The sequence below is a fragment of the Acomys minous genome (assembly GCF_964271855.1).
Source record: "Acomys minous genome assembly, chromosome: 6".
In the NCBI taxonomy this organism is placed as follows: Eukaryota; Metazoa; Chordata; class Mammalia; order Rodentia; family Muridae; genus Acomys; species Acomys minous.
Genome location: NC_140487.1, coordinates 92,482,666 through 92,496,045, shown reverse-complemented (window position 1 = coordinate 92,496,045; position 13,380 = coordinate 92,482,666). Strand labels below are relative to the sequence as shown.

The 13,380-nt window shown below is 48.8% G+C and overlaps 1 long non-coding RNA gene across 2 annotated transcripts in view; it reads left to right on the top strand.

The window, feature by feature from the left end:
• The window catches only part of LOC311599293, a 16,792-nt gene extending 4,958 nt beyond the window's left edge, over window positions 1-11,834 (top strand). For both annotated transcript variants that reach the window (XR_014779856.1, XR_014779857.1), the window contains exon 4: window positions 10,740-11,834. This is a non-coding gene — a long non-coding RNA (uncharacterized lncRNA). The remainder of the gene's footprint in view (window positions 1-10,739) is intronic.
• The last annotated feature ends 1,546 nt before the right edge of the window (window positions 11,835-13,380 follow it).

Below are 13,380 nucleotides of genomic sequence, written 5' to 3'. Positions count from 1 at the left end.
GCAGAGGGCTAAGCTAGGCAGCCCTGGTGGATCTTTCTAGGGAGGACACACTCCGTTTGACTTGGAGTTAACTAGATGAGAACTTCAGCATGGCCGCTTAGTTCTGATATCATACCCAGCTGCCCCATGAAACAATTGTCTTAACACAGTAGAATATTTTACCTTCTAGAAAACTGACAGCCCGACACAGGGTCAAGGCAGGATTTAACCTTGAGGGATTGATGGCACTTTTGATTGCTGGTATCCAAAGATAGTCCACTATGGACCATACCTCCTGTGTGCAGGACCCTGTGGGGTTCCCACTCATACTGAACCTGGGCTCACGCCGTGACTCTTTCAACAGTACGTAGCAAGGGGACTGGTGTTCTGGCTGGAAGGTATTCTATTGATGTATAAAAAAATCACGCCATACCTAGAGGCTTAAAATGGTGCCTATTTATTTATATGAGTTGAGTCCAAGTATGGGTGGGCTCACTGCCCAGGATCTCATGGGGCTGAGTCCTAGGAAGGATTGTTCAAGTGCATGCCAGTTGCTGGCAGGAGCCAGTACTTTGTGGCCACTAAGACCATATGCCAGGCACTGCTCTCAGTGCATGTCAGCTCATTCAGTTGACACAGGGCCCTAAGAAGTGGGAAGTAGCATAGCACCATGTCACAGGTGATGAGAAAGAACACGGAGTTGTTAAGTCTCTTGTTCAGTGTCACCGTAGCAGAACACGGAGATGTTAGCTCTCTTGCTCAGCATCACATAGCCAGGGAGCGGTGAATCCCATCTCTTTCCTGTATGCATGGTTGCTTAGGATAGTCTAGAATTTCAGGGTTCTAGAAATGTAAGATTCAACAACCTCCCCTAGGTTTTGATAGCCTCAGATTCCATCTGTTTGAAGAGTCTTGAGTCCTCAGGTGCTAAAATCCTAGAATTCTCATATTCCACCTTGAAAGGAAAATAAATGCCTGGCATCTGCAGGGGTGAGGGTCAGGGGACTAGAGAGGGGGTGACCCCTCAGCCTTGCCAGTCTCTTTACTCTAAAAGTCAAAGAGGCTGCTGTGGCTGCCCCTCCTGGAACTCAGTTCAGGGCTCTGAAACCTGACACCTCTTTGGAACTGTGAGCCCTGGGTAGTTGAGAGCAGGAGGGCGATCTCACCAATGGTGGGCCTCCCTCCCGCAGCATCCTAGGGTAAGGGCCAGAATAAGCAGTGGGACGGGGACATGGAGTTCCCTGAGAATGATAACATTCTCCGCACCCTGCAGACCCCAGCTAAACCTATGCTGCCCTCAGCACTGCTGAGGCCGGAGGAGGAAGAAGGAGGTGGTGAGACCACCACTCCAGGCAGGTGTTGTATTTCTGATGGAGCCTGGGACAGTACCTGGTGGTCCTGAGATGGACGTCTGCACCAGGACCACAGGGAGGCCATCCAGAGCCCGGAAGCAGAGCTGGCTGGCCACGTTGTGCAAGCGAAGATAAGGAGCCCTGCAGGTCAGGGTTGACATGTGGAAGCATTTAGGAGCCTGGGAGCTTAGGCAGTGCAGAAAGAAATGTCCTGGAGGGTTGGCAGTACAGAGGTTCCTGGACTCTGGCAGCCTCCAGGAAAAATTTTGTCTCCATGATATAGTTATCACGAAGCTCAGTAAAATCTCTGGTACCCATGGACTTCCGCTACACTGGCAGCATCTCTCATCAAACTCGGAGGGGGACCTTTGCTGGTATCCTGTACTATGGTGCCAACCATTCCTTTTCTTCTACTGAAGTCCTGCTCCCTCAAGGCTCGGATCTACTGCTGCCTCCTCCAGGAAGCCCTCTCCAATCTCTGGTGTTCTCTCTCCCTCTTCTCTGAGGCTTAAGAATATTCCGTCTTTTGATATCACTTTCTTCAGACTAGCTGGCATCTTTTGTTCAGATTCTCCAGGCAAATTACACACATTTCCCTACAGAATACCCAATAATGGCTCTTTTGAGAGATAAGAAGCCCTGAAAAGTACAATTATCTGCTTGAAGTCACACACAAAGTTCCAGAGATGGGATTCACCCTGTAGTTTAACTGGATCTCTCACTTGCACTGAAACTCCTGCACTCCCACCTCCTTAGAGGTCTCACTCATCTTCAGGGACATGGCTTGTGTGTCCCTCCTGCCTTCATCTGACCACTTGACCCTTCGCTGTCAGGCACAGGGCTGCTGCTGCCTGTGTGTGGCTGCTTCCAGCACTGGCCCCAAATTGCTTGGTGGATGATAGGTTAATGACAGACTCTGAGGCTGTACAGCGTCCCAGTGGGGAGTGTTCAGGCGTGGCCTGGTCTCTATTCTAGAGACCGCCTCCTGGGTGGCTGGCTGAGTTAGCCTTTGAAGGACAGACGAGAGAAGATGGGCCACAGAGAAGCCAGCTGGAGGAGAGCTGTATGTTGCTGAAATCAGAGCCACAAGCCTTAGCTGCTGTGGTGATCGGAGTCGGGGCGGGGCGGGGGGGTGGTCCATGAGTGTTAAGGAGTGGCAGCGTGATGGAAAGTTCTAGGGCTGCTCAGGGAGGAGTGTCACTGGATATGCTTCATGGCCCCTCTCAGGGCTCTTGCCTCTGGTTTTGGTGACAGGAGATCACTACCTCCCTAAGAGGGTGATTCTGTGGCATTTCCTGGAAGGGTTTCTGGGGCAGAAGCATCTGGAGATAGAGTGGGGTCATGGGGTGAGCACTGGTCTTCCCTACCACTCATGTTTCTGTCCATCCCATAAATCATATCCATCTCTTGACACGCAGAGCCCATCTTCTGGCCCAGGGCTCGGGCTGGACCAAGGCAGGAGGTGGAGGTACACGGTTCGTCAGAGCCTCTTGATGATCTGGCAGAAACAGGCCTATAAACAGAATATAGCACTCTGGCCGTGGCAATACCCAGAGGAGAGTAAGTGAGAATGGCGAGTGGGGCACCCCTTGGGGCTCAGCACAGCCACATTGGGGTGAGAACTGAAACCTTCAACCCAGTTCGGATTGACCGGCCCAGGCTTTGAGGGAACGTTTCTTATCATCCTAGGAGCAGCTTGTGCAAGAAGTTCACTGGCCCTTCTAAAATAAGTAAGGCTAATCAGTCACCTTGCACAGGCTCAGCCGCCCTCCAGGTTGCAAGCGTCTTCCTGCTTAATACATTTCCCACTTCCGTTTCCTTACAAGCCTTGGGATTGGTAAGAGAGCATTTTCATCAGTCACCTATCCGAAGAGAAAAGGGAGACCCAGAGGGGAAGGGGATTCTTCCAAGGCCATGAGGAAGCTTCGGAGGGTTAGGATCAGGGTGTCTTCTTCCTGGCCTCTTAGGCCATGTGCATATATATGGCTGGGAACTCTATGCATGTGTGGTGTATGTACTTGCTCAGGTGGACATGTGCATGTGTGCATGTAGGTACATGTGCATATGAGTGCACATGGTTGTGGTGTGGAGGTGAGAGGTTGACATTGAGTATTTCCCTTGGTTATTCTTCACCTTATTTTTTGACACAGAGTCTCTCATTGAGCCTGGAGCCTGCCTGGCCCATTAGCTCCAAGCCTGTCTCTGTGCTCCTGCCGTTAGGGTTACAGGCCGGCACCATCATGCCCAGCTTTTATGTGGGTGCTGGGGATTTGAACTCAGATCCTCATGTTTGCACGGCAAGCATTTTACTGACTGAACCATCCCCCCCCCACAACCTATCTATAATGATTCCCCAAGCCTCAGCAGAGGCTGAGGGAAAGGCCTTGCAGGCAAGGTCTTGAGGAGGGGAGAGCCACTGTCAGTGGGGAGTTTTATATCTCTTCATACAGTAAGTGTCAAATGGAATTGGGGCTCACTGGAGGCTTATGGGGCCGTCTCTGCACAGAGGCTTATAGGGCACCAAGGAGGGGAGATAACTGGGAATCCAGAAGTGAAGACAGCAGAGAAGGCCTATCCTCTAGAGGGCCACATGGAGCCTCAGTGAAGGATCCAAGAACCAGGCACACCAGGTTGGAGCGCCTGCTTTGCTGCTTCGTAGTGAGCAGGTTACCTACATCTGTGTGCCTCAGCTTTCCCAGGCTAACATGACACACAGTCACCCAGATAGAGCAGCTCACTGGGTTATCCGGAGGACTAGATGAGCTAATGCCTGAAATGTGCCTGGCAAGGGTCCCACACACTCAGGAGACATTAGATGCCGAGGTGACTGGTGACTTGCTTTCTCCTTGCCAGAGGGAGCGAGACCTTTTATAGCTAGATCCTTCCTGCCTTGGGAAAGCCCACAGTTCACGGGTCACCTGGGAGGGAGGAAGGTAGCCACACCCATCTCCACAAGCCATCACCGGAGGAGGAAGTGGCCAGACTGACTGCAGTCCCTGTGATGCTGAGTGAGCGACTACCTCGAAGCCCCGTGCCAGCCTGTCCCCAGTGATAAATCACACACACATTTTTAATGATTATTTAAAGCTTTTGGCTGCAGGCCCAATCTGGAAGGGCTGTTTCAGTCTTGGTCAGGCTGGCTGTGGCAGATTGAAGGGAAGCTTGTACATCACTTTACGATGGTGGCTTCTTTTATTCCATTATTTTCTTAATAGACTCACTGACAAAATATTGCTCTTGGCCCCAGCCTGGCCAACGGCTTATGTTTAGAAGTAGCAGGCTGCCTGCTCTAGGGAACAGCAAGATTTCCCACCAGGCAGAGGCAGGCACAAGGACTCAGCAGTTCCTGACACCCCAGGGTGTTACAGGGAGTGAGTCTCTGTTGGGTGGTCTCCAGGCCTGGGCCCCAATGCTCTCTCTGTGCAGGAGGCTGTGGATCCTTACAGAGGACCCATCATTTAGCAAAGGCTGACACTAAGCTCGGGCACTCAACACCATTCCTGTCACATCCTGCTAGAACCTGGGGAGCGTTGGAGGACTTTCTAAGGCACAGTTTGTCATAGTGTGTGCCTCATAGAACTCTAGGATTGCTTGGACGTAGAGCCGGCTCGTAACCAGGCTTAGGAGTGCAGAGGAGGAGCGATCCAGCCACCCATCTTATTCCCGACCTAAGCAACCATGATTTTATTTTGCTTTAAAGTTGCCTTACACTGTAAGGGTTTATTTGAAGAAAGACTCACTCTACGGGTTAGGGGGATAAAAAGCTTTACTGCTAGCTAACTTCCTCATTGTATGAAAGGGGAAACTGAGGCACAGAGAGTGGACTGACTTGCCCTAGGTCATGCAGACTCTGGCAGAGTAAGGATGTCTCTCCTGACTCCCAAGTTTTGTGGGGGAGCTGGAGTCAGCATGTGAATCAGAGACCAGGAAAGCCTGGTTTGGAGCCAGGCTCAGCAGAGTTGTCTCAGGGATGTGTGCACTTCCAAAAGAACACCCTGCCGCAGAGCCTCTGTCTCGGATGCTGCTATAACCAATGTCATTGGCTGAGTGGCTCACATACAGAGATGTATTCTCGCAAAGATCAAGGAGCCAGATGCCTGCATGGCTGGGCTCTGGAGAGGGTGATCTCCCTGGTTTGCAGAGGGTCTTTTTTTTCTCCCATGGTCTCATCTTGGGGAGAGCAACAGGAAGGGAGTGAAGGAAGAAGTGAAAGGGGATAAAGAGGGAAGAAGGAAGGGAAGGTAGGATGGAGTGGAGAGAGTTCTCTCACCTCTTCTTTTATGAAGGAATTCGTTCTATCTTGGGGGCCCTACCTTGTCACCTAAACTAATCCAGACACCTCCCGAAGGTTCTTTTCAATATCCCCACATTGAGGACTAGAGTTCCAATATGCACATCTCGGGGACCGGAAATTTCTCCCGTTACACAGGAGATTGAGTTTCTATGGCTTCAATGGAAATGGCCTCCTCAGGGTCCAGCAGCTCTGTCTGATATCTAGCCAGATACTTGAGTCCAAGGCTTAGGAGCTTGGGGCCATTTGGAGAAAAGTCTCCCAGAAGCACAGGCTGGAGGCATGCTTGGGTTGCTAAATATACGTGAATTTAAGCAGACAGCAGTCAGGGGTCTATTGAGTTGTCTTAAGAGGTAAGAGCACTTGCTACACAAGTCTTACGATCTCTATAGGTGTGATGTGATGGGCACACACAAACACACACACACTCAGCATGTATGGATATACACACAGATGTGCCCATACATACCTATGAGGGTGCACATACGTACACTAAAAAGCAAAACACCAGAAAACGTTTAACGTGAAAGTTACTATCTTGGGCAGGGCTGAGGATTTCTTTAGGGGTAGAGCGCTTGCCTGCCATGTCTGAGGCCCCTGAGTCTGACCACAGCACTCTAGCCCAGAAAAAGAAAGAAATCTAAACAGATCATTTCCGTTTTTAAGCACACAACTTATGGTACTGAGTACACGTACACTGCTGTGCACCACCATGGCCTCTCTTCCCTAGAACAACGTCATCTTCCTTGGCCAAAGTGCTTGTCTATGAACTGGCAGTTCTCCGTCTGCTCTCCAGCCTGCTCACCCATGGCAACTGCTGACCAACTTTCTCTCCCTGAAGTAGCCTGTTCTGTCTATGGGAAATAAGTAGTTTAGTGTTATTTTGTTTTTGTTTTTTTTAAAGTGTTATGTGTATAGGTGTTTTGCCTGCCTGTAAGTCTGTGTAAAACATGTACAGCCTGATGCCTGAGGAGGCTGGAAGAGGGCATCAGTTCCCCTGGGACTGGAGTTACAGATGTTTGTGAGCTGCCATGTGGATGCTAGGAATTGAACCTGGGTCCTCTGCGAGAGCAGCATCTACTCTTAACTGCCGGTCTCACCAGTCTGCATATAGTTTAAAGGTGCTGTCTACGAAGGCGCAGACAGGGTTCAGGAAGCCTGCAAGGGATGGAACTTGGCCCTTGTGGTTGGTAGGACAGGACCCTGGGTAAGACATCAGGGAGAAATTGTTGAAACCTGGGGCGACCTCACTGCAGGCCCCAGTCCCTCAGCAGGACCAGTGCCCCACCCCAACACCCTACATTTCTACGTTCCTGTTGATGAGGGCTTCACGCACCGACCTTGGAGATCCAGGACTGAGCAGAGGTGGGTAGAGGGTGAGGAGGAAAGGCAGTGACAGACAGCTTCTCACAAACCAGCCCATGGAAGGCAGTGGAGCTGCCCAAGCACAGGCAAACCACAGGGTCAGTGCCGGAAATGAAAGGCTCTTGTCCGGGTTTGCGTCCTGACTGACACGGGGAAGGCGTAATAAATTCCCAGTTCCTATCTCTCACTCTCTGACAACTTCTCACACTCAGTAACTTGCTTGCACATTTGGTTTGCTTTGTGAAAGATGATCCCCCTGCTGCAGGAGTTCCCTTGCCCCAGTGTGGCGTTTTCCACTCAAATGGCCTATTCATCCCCGCTTTCACATTTAGGATCTGCTGACTTTGGCTTGATCCGGGTTCTAGCTTTCCAAGGAAACAGCTTAAGTGCTGGAGAATGGGCAAGTACGTGGCAGAGAGTTGCGGAGTAGGGTAGACCCCGGGGAGAACAGTAAATGTCCAGTAGACTGCCTTAGTGGGCTAGGGTGTCCAGGAAGGAAGCAGGCAGAGCTAAGGGACAGGATTGCGGTGTGTGCCCATCCAGTTTTGGCTTAGTTCTATTTATTAATTGTTGTACACTGATGGTTTTCTGTAAATACACACTTCTGTAAAGCCAGTTATCACAACAACCCTGCTCAGAAGGAATTAACTTCTGTTTTTTCAAAGGAGGCAATGTAGGTATACAGAGGTCAAATGACTTACCAAAGGTCACATAACAGTCTGTTTCAGAGCCAAGATTTGAACTGAAGTGGCTCTCTCTCAAAGCTCTGTGAGTGGTGACTGCCTGGTCACTGGAGACCTTTAAGCAGAGGCTGAATGACCACCTGTCATGGGGGTGGTATAGCACATCCATGGGGGTGGGGTACAATCCAGGAACTTCAGTGGATGCCCAAACTGTGGAGAGCACAGAAACCTGTATATACTATATAATACACACACACACACACACACACACACACACACACACACACACACACACAATGCCTTCTTCACTTTAGTTCAACAACGGCTACACACTGTGGCCATAACTTTTGATGCTTGAGATGTAGCAGTTAAATTCAGATTTCTTTTTCCTTTATCACAATTTCATAGATATAAGATTCATTCTTCTTGCAGATTTGATCAACCTCAGGGGTTAATTTCACCCCTCCTTGTTAAGAACACCCAGCCTTTTATTTGATGGTCACACTTGACAGCTCACATTTGGCATATCTTAATCGCCAAAATCACCACCCTGGTGGCTGTGGCCATTGTTAGGTGAAGCCAAGGCTCCATAAACATAGCACTGTGATACTGTAGCGGTTAATCTGGTAACCAATATGGCAGCTGGGTCGTAGGACACAGTTTACACAGCGTGGGCGTGAGAGACTGAGAACCAATTCACAGCCAGACAGAATTGGGCAATGTGAAGCTTCGTCACACCACACAGCAGCACGTAACTTAAAACTTACAAATTGTTTATTTTCAGAAGTTTTCTATTTAATACTTTTGAGACCCTGGCTGACCTCATATAGCTGCAAAACTAATCTGTAGACAAGGGGGCTACTGTATAGGTAGGTAGTGTCTATTGGCTTCGGTCTGGGTTAAGAGGCTTTGTAAGGTGTAGGGAGAAAGCACAGAAGAGTGGCCACAAGTGGGATGTAACCAGGCAGTGAGCTCACTTCTCCCCCTTCCTGTTATTTCTGGTTGGTTCTTGTTGCCCTGGGCCTTTCTCTGAGTCCCAGATGGGTAATACTTAAAAATACATTTTCTGTGCAGAAATGTCACCAGACTCGTAATGTGCTCTGTCTTTATTGCATAATAGAAATAAGCCTGTGGGGGGGGGGTGGAGGGGAGTCAGAGTGCGGTGGGGGTGTGGTGTGACTTTGGGCCCACCTCCCCATCTGTTTAATGAGGGGCTGGGGAGGCTCCCTGTGGAGGACCCTTTGGGTTCTGACACTCAGGCATCTGAAACAGGCTTACATGTTGATGTGCCGTGGCTAAACGTGGGGCAGGTGTGACTGGTGTTACTCTGTTTCCTCCTGTTCTTGCCAGCCCTGGCTCCTTTTGGCCTTGTCTCGGAGGGAGAGGTAGTTCCAGAGAAGGAGGAGAGCTGGATAGAAGAAAGGTAGACCACTCTGTAGGACACCGCTGGCAGAAAGAGGGACTTGGCTCACTGTCAGTTTTCTTGAGCTGCAGCAGCCAGGCTCAAGCTGTCTGTGGTCTTTGTAGAGACATTCAGCTCAGGCTCTGGCCCATAGTGCTGGCGACTGGGTTAGTGAGTGAGTGAGTGGGGGAAGAGAAGGTGCTGCTGGGGCATATGATGTTTGCATTAGTGATCTGATGCCGTAAATGACTTCTCCAAAACATAGTGGCAATGCTACCACTTTCAAGTTCTGGGTTGGCAATTAGAACTGGACTCAGCCACCAAGCCAGCTTCCAAGACTGTTATCTGTGATCTCTGTTTATAGCATTCACACATCCACAACATGTGGTCCTACTCTGTAGCAACGCAAACTGTAGAAATGATGGTGTATCACTTCTGAAGTTGGACTATTCCTTATGTGTTCTCCCTCCCTCTCTCTCTCTCTCTCTCTCTCTCTCTCTCTCTCTCTCTCTCTCTCTCTCACACACACACACACACACACACACACACACCACTTACTTGGGAGGAAGCTAGCTTCCATGAAGTGAGCAGTCCTATGGGTAGACTCATGTTGAGGCGTCACAATCTTGACCCCTCTGGGAGGGCATTCCAGATTGCCAATGAAGAACGACTGGAAGCAACTGGATTGGCTTCCATTTAGCAACTTACCTAGAATGTTATCTTGACCCTGAATCATGTAGCTAAATTGCTCACAGGGAAACCGAGAGGAAGAAAAATAATTTATAAAATCTGCTTTGGACGCCAGTTATCATGCAGCAATAGCAGAGTGCTTATGCGTCTGTGATCGGAGGATAGTGACAGCCAGTTGATGGCTGAGGGGACAAGGGTATCTGGGCCACATGTGTCTCACCACTCAGCAGGCTAGCCTGAGAGTCCGCCCTTGGTGGCATCCCTTAGCTCCCAAAGGCAGCAAAAATAGGCAAACTTCAGTTTTCATCACATTTGCCTGCATCACATTGGCTGATGGTCAGTTGGCCAAGTAAAGCACACAGGCAAGTAGCATCAAAGGGTGAGGACAGAGAGACACCTCTTAGTGGAGGGACAGAATCTGTGGCCACTTTAGCAATTGCAAAGCACAAGACTCATGTACAGGCCTCCAGCACACTCCACGTTTTCCCCTCCTCTGCTTCTTCATTCTTGAAGCGCTTCCCTTGTTAGACTGTCACCAAACACTTACTAGCCAACTGTTATGTGGCAGGTGCTGTAGCAATCAAGGCCTTGATCGATGTTAACAGAAGCCTTTTTGAGAAGGCCCATTTCATGAATGGCTGGACAAGGTGACAGCCCACCATTGTAAAGCCAGTCACTGACAGAGAGGCAGGACGCTAACTCAGCTCCAGGCAAGTGTGGAACTGGGTTACTTTCCCTAACAAGACGCGCAGAACTTTCTACTTAGTCTTTAAGACACGCATAAGCAAAGTACGTAGAGGCTGGTCTCTGACTGTGTTCTCTGGAGGAATCTCGATCAGAGACTGCTGGTTGGGGCACTAGGAACCAGACCCGGGACGAGTGGGTGGGTGGTGGGTGGGTGGGGAGAGAGAGGAGTTGGAAATTCCAGATGTGGACAAAAGCCAAGGTGATTTTTATGTTTCACTTCTTCCTTCTAGCTTGGATCTGAAAAAAGAAAGATGCTGTCCAGTAGGAGGGAAAAAAAACCTTTTATCTTCATCACTAAAGAATAGGGGAAGGAGGGAGGAAAAGAGGAATGCTGGAAGAGGAGGAGGAAGAGAGAGAAGAGGCAGAAGACAAAAACAGGAAGAAAGAAATAAAAGTCATGGAAGATTAAGGCGTAGCATCCGATGAGATGGTTTAGCAGGTAAAAGTCCTTGCCGTGCAAGCCTGACAACCTGGATTCCATCCCTGGACTCACCGAAAGAACTGGCCAGAGTGGTGTGCCCGTGCAATCCCAGCACCCCTATGGCCAGACAGGGAACGGAGGCAGGAGCATATCCCGGAAGTTCTCAGGTCAGCTAGCCTGGGGTACAGAGCAAAGCAGAAACAGAGACAGACTCTGACTCAAAAACCAAGATGGGAGAAAGAACTGACTCCTGAAAACTGTCCTCTGACCTCCACATGCTTGCTAAGGCACATGCATCCAGCACAGACATATGTCACACCCAACAGTAACAAAAACGAGAAAGAACACTGTATATAATTCAGTCAGAAGACAAGTGTTGTCAACATGAAGATGACAGTGTCGTGACAGGGGAACTGAATGCTAAAAACAGGGTCGGAACGCAGGTGCTGAAGAGATGACAAACTCCTTTTCTCATAAGCAGCTCAATGTCAACCAAAAAAAAAAAGTTGGGGTTTCTTGATATCATGAGAACAATTGCCAGAAGCCCTGTTGATTTAATTACACCTTGGAGTCGGGGAAAGAATTGTCACATTAGAGGTGCACACTTAGGAAAATTAGCTGCTGGCGTACAGGTCGTTCCTATGCGAAGGTCACAATCAGGGCTTGAGTGCGCACGGGAGCACCAATCCGCCCGCAGCACTTTAGTTATAGCCCATCAGCAACTCTGCAGAATGTCGTGGCCATGCGGTTGGGTTTGATGTGTGTGAGCTCAGCTCTCAGCCTCTCTCCTTTCTTTTCTCTTCTGCTCCCCTCCCCTTCTCTTTTCCTCCCTTTCTCTCTTTCCTCCTTCCTTTCTCCCTCTCCCCTCCCTCACTCTCTGCCAAGATTAGCCTAGAAATTCTTTTTTTTAGATTTTAATTTAATTATGACATTTCTTCCTTTCCTTTCCTTTCCTTTCCTTTCCTTTCCTTTCCTTCCTCAAACTTTCTCATTTATTCCTGACCTCTCTCTTTCAAATTCATGGCCTCTTTTATCACTGATTGTCATTGCACGCATGTGTGTGTGTGTGTGTGTGTGTGTGTGTGTGTGTGTGTGTGTGTATACGTATACATGCATATTCCTAAATATAATCTGTTAGTTTATATAATGTTATTTGTATGATGTATGAATGTTCTTAGGGCTCAGCCTTGAATTCCCCGACTGCTAGGGTTATAGGCATCAGACACCATGCCTAGCTTTGAACTTTATTCCATTCAAATCAACAGGCTAGGGCTGGTGAAGGAGTGTAGCTTAGTGGGAGAGCATGTGTACAGCATGTCTGAGGGCCTGGATCCAGTCTCCAGAACTCTCATCCCCCTACCCCAAGCAACAGGATAATCTCAAGCAACAGGAAAATATTAGTGTTTTGTGGACATTTCTGATTTGGATAAACACACAGGTCTCTCCCTCCCTGTCTGAATATTTCTGGAAGCTGAATAAATAGCTTTAAAAATAAATTAGCTGGAAGCTTTGGCAGGCGTGTGTTTATCGCCTAACGTATGGGACTTGATAGATCAATTTGTCAGGCCACTCCAGAGCATTCTCTGATCTGTTTGAGGAGATTGGGTGGTTTTACCTGCCAGTCACTGCACTGACAGGAGGGTGACAGGCCGTCTCCTGCACAAACAGAAACCTCATTTTTACATCAGACTAACAATTTCTGAAGACACGGAAAGCAGTAACTAGGGGGTCCGAATTTGACAGTCAGCTCTGTGGTTCCTATCGTAGGTGGCACAACGGAGCTCACACTGCCCACACAGTGGGGCCTGGGTGCGTGCTTCTCATATCGGAGGCCGACTTGTGACCATGACGTACTGATACCCTGGCTGATTCCATAAGCCAAAACTGAAGAACAGGTTTAGGATATGCTAGGCCCAAGAAGAATGGAAATAGGGGCTGTAGAGGATTGAGCAGTTAAGAAAGAGTGCTTCTTGCTCTCCCAGACGACCAGAGCTTGGTTCCCAGCACCCATATCAGGTGTCTCTCAACTACCTATTAATTCCAGCTCCAGACAACAGAGTCCCCTTTCTGACCTCTTTGGGCACTGGCACACATGCTAGAGTATACAGACACATAAATAAAAATAAACGTTAAACAAAAATAGAAATAGCCTGAGGGTAATTTATCAAAAAGGGATAAAAATCAAATGTTTGGTTTAAAAAAATTTATTATGTCTAACATATTAAAACAATTCTAAGTTGACTCATGAAATTCTTTTGTCTCTGTTGAATCTATCTCTGCAATAACCATTGCTGCCTACGTGTTTGAACTTGGTCTTTATGTGAACGAGTAGTAGAGATTTTTACAGGTATCTAGTTAACTTCCCCTGACTGCCCCCCTTTACTTCCATTAATTAAGAATACAGACGAAGCGACATTAGTTATATTACAGCTCTCAGCCTAGTTTGAACC